Raw genomic sequence first — 7,988 nt, 5'->3', positions numbered from 1 at the left:
TTATTTAACAAGCCATTCAATTAGTTTTATTCGTTCTGATTTTGTGACACAAATAACAGATTTTATTATTAAATATTAAAACTAAATGAAGTAATTAATTTTTTTGGTATTTTTGATATTTTTATGATAAAAAATGCATAAAATGAAAGATTTATAATTTCTAAAAAAGTTTAAAATTAAAAAACGAAAATTAATATTAAAATGATGAAAATATTATTTTTGTGATTTTTTTAATAAAATACTAATAAAACAAAGTTAGAAAATAAAAAAAGGGAAAAATGTCAGAAGTGGGCTTCGAACTCGGGACCTTGCATTTGGAAACCTTACTCCCTTACCAATTGTGCTATATTATTTATTCGAAATAAAAAACCAATTGAAAGTGTATGAAGCATTGGCTAGCATTTTTCTATTTATTAAAATAAAAATAATTTATGAGTAAACTATTATATTTTAACATAGACTTTAAACCGAATATTTATAAAATTCAGGATATCAATGTAAATGAACCCGAGATTTTATAAAATCCTATTTTTTGAAATAGCTTTGAATTTTTGAAAAGTGGGCAAATTTTGGGGTGTGACAGCTGCCCCTGTTCAATCTTCTTAAACCTGAAGATGTAGATTGGCGTATTCGCCACTCGGGATCTGAAGGTGGAAGAGGATTGAACACTAAAATACCCAAAAATTTGCACTTGCTGGTGCAGGGAGTAGTGCTATTGATGGTTTGAATGGGCTTAAAGATGCCATTAGTTGGATTGACAGGATGCTGTCGGAGGTGGGCTTAAAGATGCCACAGGTATTTTAATAGTATGAAGGTCAGAGTGTAGTCGTATGTTAGACTGCATCTGAAGATGATGAGTATATGGAAACATCAGAATGAACTGTTTGTTAGGCTGTATCTGACTTGCTTATCCTCATTCTCCTCTGAATTGTTTTTGAACTGAATTGTTGGCTCCATTGCCGAAGTATTAAGATTAGATCGTTGACTCCATTGTCTTGACCACCTCTTGTTACTGAGAATCGGGACTATATTGGTGGCTCCATTGCCGTGACTCCATTGTCGGAGATGGGCTTAAAGATGCCATCCAGGTGTGTCGAGAAGATGTATGATGGAGATGGGCTTGAAGATGCCATCTGACTTGATATACCTAAGAGTCAGAATGTGTCGTACGTTAGACTGTTTCTGAGGAAAAGACTTAGCTTAAGTCGTACGTTAGACTGGGTCTAGCTTGCATCAGCAGATGTCTGGAAAACCGTGCGTTAGGTTGAAGGAATGAGTCGTGCGTTAGGTTGGAGGATAAGTCGTGCGTTAGACTGATCCCCTGTGTTGAGAAGTATTTGAATGTTGATCGTGTCATTACCGTTCGTAGTAGATGAATTAGATCTTTGAGAGTTGGTCGTGTCAGCACCGTTCGTAGTAACTGAATTAGACTTAGGAAATAGTTGATCGTATCCACATTGTTCGTGATGATGGAATTAGATCTCTTTAAAGGTCGATCGTGTCAGCACCGTTCGTAGTAACCGAATTAGATCTAGGAAATAGTTGATCGTATCCACATTGTTCGTGATGATGGAATTAGATCTCTTTAAAGGTCGATCGTGTCAGCACCGTTCGTAGTAACCGAATTAGATCTTAGAGAGATAATCATGTCTACATCGTTCGTGATGATAGAATTAGATTCTCTTGTCGTGTCAGTACCGTTCGTAGTAACTGAATTAGACTGGGAAGGTCAGTGATCGTGTCTACACCGTTCGTGATGATAGAATTAGATCTCTGGGAGTTGACCGTGTCAGTACCGTTTGTAGTAACTGAATTAGATCTTTGAAAATGATCGTGTCATTACCGTTCGTGGTAAATGAATTAGATCTTCGAGCGTTGACCGTGTCAGTACCGTTCGTAGTAACTGAATTAGATCTTTGAAAGTGATCGTGTCATTACCGTTCGTGGTAAATGAATTAGATCTTCGAGCGTTGACCGTGTCAGTACCGTTCGTAGTAACTGAATTAGATCTTGGAAAGTTGGAGATTTCATTCATTTGTCTGTGCCTGTATCCTGCAATAGGTATAGTTATGCAATGTCATGATGCATGTATTATGTAATGAGTCCCTCAGAATAAAAGAGAAACTTTGTATGTTATGGATGAATTCATTATGAGGTAATGTATGCAATGTATGAATATGTTTATGCCATATGATATGTGAATATGATTTATGTTGTCTTTATTGAGAAAATAAATCTCTATGCCTTTGTGGTTTTGATGTCTGATCTTGTTTTGAAGATGCTCAGCTGGGAATTTATGATTCTTGCTTGGGGATAACCAGTAACTTGATGTACCCTGACTGGAGATAAAGATATTAGTAAGCCATGTTGGAGAAGAGCAACGTGTCGAAGAATCGGTGGTGTTGAAGATGTAAACTCTAGTGGGGAGCCATGTCTTTGTCGGGACGAGTATGTTCAAAGATATCTTCTTTGAGGATTACTCTGTGGGGATATGATCTTGTGAACCCGGCTCTGTGGGGAGACATGGGTGTCTTGAAAATTGCCCCCAGTATTGTAGTAACTACCATTCGATTTAGGACACCCTACTGAGTATTGATCAAGCTGTCAAACTGGACTTGCATAGATTTGCCCCAGATGAATGAGATATGTCATGCCCCTTGTATATACAAGCTTTTGACTGACTGAGTCGGGCGTACGAGACGTCTCTGCAGCTTTATCTATCGGGGGACTTTCTGATATTCGTGCTATCATAAGCAACATGCCCCTGTATTATGAACTTAGGAATCATGCCTCTGGTTGATCAGGGTTGGAGGTAATTCTAGTTGTGCCTGGGTGAAGGCTCCTGGTAATTTCAGCAGTTTTGAGAGATCCTTTGAATCTTGGCTTGATTGTCCCGAATATCTGAACGCTTAGTCCATGGGGTATTTCAACCGTTTTTGTGACCCTGAGGGTGATTATAATTTGAGATGTTCATGCTCGAACTCAACGGAGTTCCGAAGACAACTTGTCCCTTGAGAGGGTTAAACTTTTCATCTGCAGCTCATGATGGAAGTTTTCCTGGTGTCAAGTACTTGTTCATATGCAAAGAATGTTTAGTATGAGAAATATAGATCTAATGCAAAGTTCATGTTTGTCTTGAAATATTTTTTTATGAAAGGATGTCAAAACATCGATTTTTGTGAAAAGTGGCGTGATACCAACTCAAATGTTTTAGCAAAACTCCTAGGAGTCGGTTTACCGTTTTCTCGTTATAGTATGCTTTCGAATTAACCCTGCTTCAATTAGGACTTTTGAGGGTTGTAACGTGGCCAGGTTAATGGTTTTAGAAAAAAAAGATATATAGGCTCAAAATTTTATTGGTGCCCACCCCCTTCATGATGTTCTCCAACCTAAGTTCAGTTAACTCGACGCGAGCATTCATCCTTCAAGAGGAGTTTGAGACGATTGAGGAATCGACAAGGTGTTTGGACATGACAGTCACTTACCTTTTATTCTTGGCGTCTGATCACACGATCTTGAATTTATAGACACGCGAATTTGCCCCTTTTGTTGAGGATCCTTTTTTGTTTCCCTAACTTTTGCCTGGACAAATTATTTTGAGTTCCGAGTTTGAAGTCCAGCGGGATGCCCTAACTTTTGCCTAAGTCACTTGTTTTCAAGTTTGTTGACTTAGCGGGCTTTCTTTTCTTTTTTCTTTTTCCATTATTTTCTTTTTTGAACAAGTCGTATGACCCTGAGATGTCTTTGATTCGTTGAAAAGATTGTGACTGCCTTATTTCTTGGTTGATGAGGGATAACTATTGTGGTATTGACTTTCCTCAACCTTTTGAAGGGTAAGCATTGTTGTATCCTTATATGCGTGCTCCTGATGAATTTTGAATGCTCAACCAGGTTAACTGAACACTACCCTGCCCCTGGGTTAAATTTGAGGGTTTTTCGTATAGAAAAGGAAACTCCTACTTCAAGGCTCAAAGGGGTTGACAAGGGATTAACTTCCTTATATCTCCAGTGTTTAGGGATTTGAAACAATGCCTGTACATCATCAACAGGGTTTTACTCGAAAGCACACCATTTGAGATTATGGGTATTATATATTCGTCATTCTCCCTTCAGAGTCATCATGCTTTATCAACGAGAGTTTGGTATCACCAGCAAAGAAAAACATGTTAGAGCGAGAGCGAATGAATTTTTTCAAGACAAACATATTCAATGCATCATTATTATAGTTCAAAAACAAACAAGTATGACATATAAGCAGTATTGAATCAAAACAAGAAGGACTACGCATGAACATGCATGATGATGTAGAGATTGACAAATTTGAGGAGATTTTCTCCGTATGGACTTATTGCTTCAGAAGATCCATTGAGTCGAAGGAGAACTTTAAATCTGGCTTGCAGGTGTGAATATGATAGCCTTTGCATCAATCAGGTCTTGAACCTTGTCTCGGACTGGATGATAATTATCGATCGACTGACCAAGTGCCCCAGAGAGGAAATCAGACCAAGTGTTCGTATCTGAACTACAGATTACTTCTAAGAAGAAGATTCTGACGAAGCCACAAAGGAGTTGTAAGTATCAAGCTTTAGGGATTTGAGGCAGAAAATGATAAGCTCGTTGTCTGGAAACCTGTTATGCAATGATATGTATGCAAATACATATGCAATGTTTTCAAGGATCTTTCTGGAACCCAATTTGCAACATTGAAATGTAGTTGCAGCTTTGTTGAAGAACTACGACTTCCATCTTTGAACGTCCTTCTTTAAGAATCAGGCTCACCATATCCAGTGGGTCATAGCCTCTGATTCGGGGTATGGTACTTTTGAGCTTAAAAGCTTGTGGCTAAAGGAAAATAAATCCTCTTGCCCTTTGATAGGAACTGTACCCTTGAGTTTGAAGGCATCTGGCTAGAGGAAAATAAATCCTCTTGCCCCTTGATAGGAATTGTACCCTTGAGTTTGAAGGCATTTGGCTAGAGGAAAATAAATCCTCTTGCCCCTTGATAGAAATTTAGGCTCTTGATAATCCTTCCATAATAGTACCTGCAAATTATGCGTCATAAATCCCTAAGATCCTTGAAAAAGGTTAGTCAACAGGTTATGTAAAAGCATAAAGTTGTATGGACAAGTAAGTCCTACAAGCAGAACCTGCAAGGAAATCAAATTGTTAGGGTATAAACAAATCCTGCGGGAAAACCAAACAGTTAGGTATAAACAAATCCTGCAAGTAAACCAAACGGTTAGATAACAATCAAGTCCACAAGTGTCCTTAAGTTTAAAGGCTTGCATGGAGTCCATAGGTAAGTACCCTCCCCACTGAAGTTTAGTTGGCTCAACCTGTCCTATATAAAGATCGGGTTCTAGGGGGCTCATATCATTGACCTTTCTCGAAGGCGCTTATCTCAATTCGGCGATCGAATCACCAACCGAAAAGGTCCCGAAAGTCCAGTCCATATGAGTGTAGCTTCGAGTATCAACCAACTTCAGTCGGAACCAAAGCCAGCCATCTCGCTACTTTCTAAAAGGCCAAAGTTTAGTTCAACTAAGGTTCTATGGGCGAATTAGTGCTTAATGACACCACGCGGTAGCCAAGCATTTCCTCGAGTCGGATTCCAAGGAACACCAGGACAAACCAATGTGTCGCACTAACGATGGCCATCAGATCAACCACATCAGTATACGCTGTGCAGTCTCCTTGATCTCATGCCATTTTCCTAAGGTACTCAGATCCGGGTTAGGATCTTTCACACAGAACAATCCCAAACAACCTTTAAGAATAAAGCATACAAACAAACAATTGAAAACATTTATAATGAACTAAGCCCTAAGGTAAACCCCTCTTAAAGACTCCCCAGCAGAGTCGCCAGTTCTGTAACTCGGTGAACTGACTTTTATTTTTAATAAGCAACAATGTTGCGGTGAGCATGAGTCGCCACCGACTTTTATTTTGTCCAATGTTAGGAAAGGTAAAAAGTACAGAAAAAGACCTTTTTGAAAGAAAACGGGCTCGGGGGGTAAGTTATGAAAAGGGAAGGTGTAAGCACCCTTTTCATCCGTAGTTGTCTACGGGCTCTTAGTTTTCTTAGCTCATGTTTGTTTGTTTGTTTTCAATTGAAAAGGGGCATAAGGACTTTAGCGTAAATGCATAGCCTTAGTTTTTTGAAAAAGTATTGAAAGGATGTTTTTTAATTGAGCTAGGCATATTAAGAGCACTACCCTAATAGTTGGTCTTTTTCTATACCTTTTAAAATTCCTAGGACTATCCATACTATATAGAAGTAGGTAGTCCTTGCTTATATTGGACGTGCGGGTCATCGAGGTCGTTTGAAGGCAACAAGTAGAGGTACCCTTAGCAATATCGAAGGGACAATCATCTTTCATTAGGCAACCATTTGAGGGACTAGATCATATCATCGTAGGCAACATCGTGGGTCATCGAGGGACTTATGATCTTTGCGATGATTTTTAATCGAGGGACTTTCGCTAATAGGTACCTCTACATCTGAGGGACACGACCTTATAATCGAAGGCAACCGAAGAGGGGCGTACCCTAAGGGTGAGTGCGTGCAAGTGTGTTGGATTCGATCATAGTTTATCTTGTATTTTTTAGTGAGCTAACGTTTGATTTATCTTGCCATACACACCCTAATTAGCATACATCTAAGCAATATAAACAATAAAAATACGGAAATTAAAAATGCGGGAAAATAAAGAGGTTCACTATAATATTTACATTTGACCTATATACATTCTAATACTCAAATAAAAGCATAAGCAAACACGCGTCATACAAGTGATTTCGAGATGAGAGAAGAAATCGGGAGAAAAATTAGTCTTTGAAAAATAAACGAGACCTAGATCTAAGATAATTGTTAAATTACTATGTCAATAGTCTAATTCTAAGTTAATGACTAAAATAATTATTAAATACCAATAAGTTTAAATGATTAACCTAATGTTTAGTTAAGAAATCTAATATTGATAAACTAACTCTAATTTGGTTGGTTGAAATAAAATAAAAATTGATTAAATTATAACCCTAAAAACTTAATTGTTTTTGTGATTTTTAATAATTAAATAATAAAAAAAAAAGAAGAAAAAAAAAACTCGATTAAAAAACAAAAATAAAAAAATGATTTGAAAAGAAAGTTGATTAATTTTAACCTAATCCTAATTGTTCATGATTTTTTTTAATAGTTGATTAAAAGTTAATTAAGTTATATAAGAAAATAAAGAAAAAGAAATAAGTTAGAAAAGTGAGGGATTTAACCAAAAATTAAAGGGGCTCCATCAGGAATAGAACCCAGGTCATGAGAGTCATGACCGTGTACGTGTGACCATCTGAGCTGCGCTGCTTCTTTGAAAATATCACTACCATCAATTTATAAATAATAATACAAAACTCGAATTCAAATAAGTCAAACGCGGGCCCCACAGTTGTTGCGCAAGACCAATCAAGATTGGAGAGAGGCAGAGCTTTGTTGACCAGCGAATAAGGCTGCGCCACACAGCGGTCAACCAGTCAAGAGAACTATTCATCATCTCCTTCCTTTTTCCTGCGGATTTATCCATGGAATTAGCTGCGGATTTTCTTGCGAAAAATCCTTCGAATCTTAAAACCTGCAAAAAGCCATATTAACAAGAACAAATATAACCCAGATCCATGTAAAATGACGCTCTGAATCTAATGGTGAGGCCGGTTTCGGCAAATTTGGCTCATAACATAGAATACGAACGCTTGCAAGTTTAAAACCATAACCATGGCATGTTTCGGTTTAGGGATTAAAGCTCGATCTTTCTACGTCAATCCTGTACTTCATCATCTCGTGATCACATTAGAAGCATTAGTTTTAATTAAAATAAAGTCATAGTAAAAATACGAAAAAAAAAAATTAAAGAGAATGAACATGATGAACATGGTATGCACGTTTCTAACGTTTCAACGCATATCTCTTTATCGATTCTTACTCGTTGGTGTCTTAGGAAGAG

This window comes from Vicia villosa, unplaced genomic scaffold, assembly GCF_029867415.1.
Source record: "Vicia villosa cultivar HV-30 ecotype Madison, WI unplaced genomic scaffold, Vvil1.0 ctg.000370F_1_1, whole genome shotgun sequence".
Taxonomy (NCBI): domain Eukaryota; kingdom Viridiplantae; phylum Streptophyta; class Magnoliopsida; order Fabales; family Fabaceae; genus Vicia; species Vicia villosa.
The sequence above is the reverse complement of the archived record's forward strand: the minus strand, read 5'-3'. Positions refer to the sequence as shown.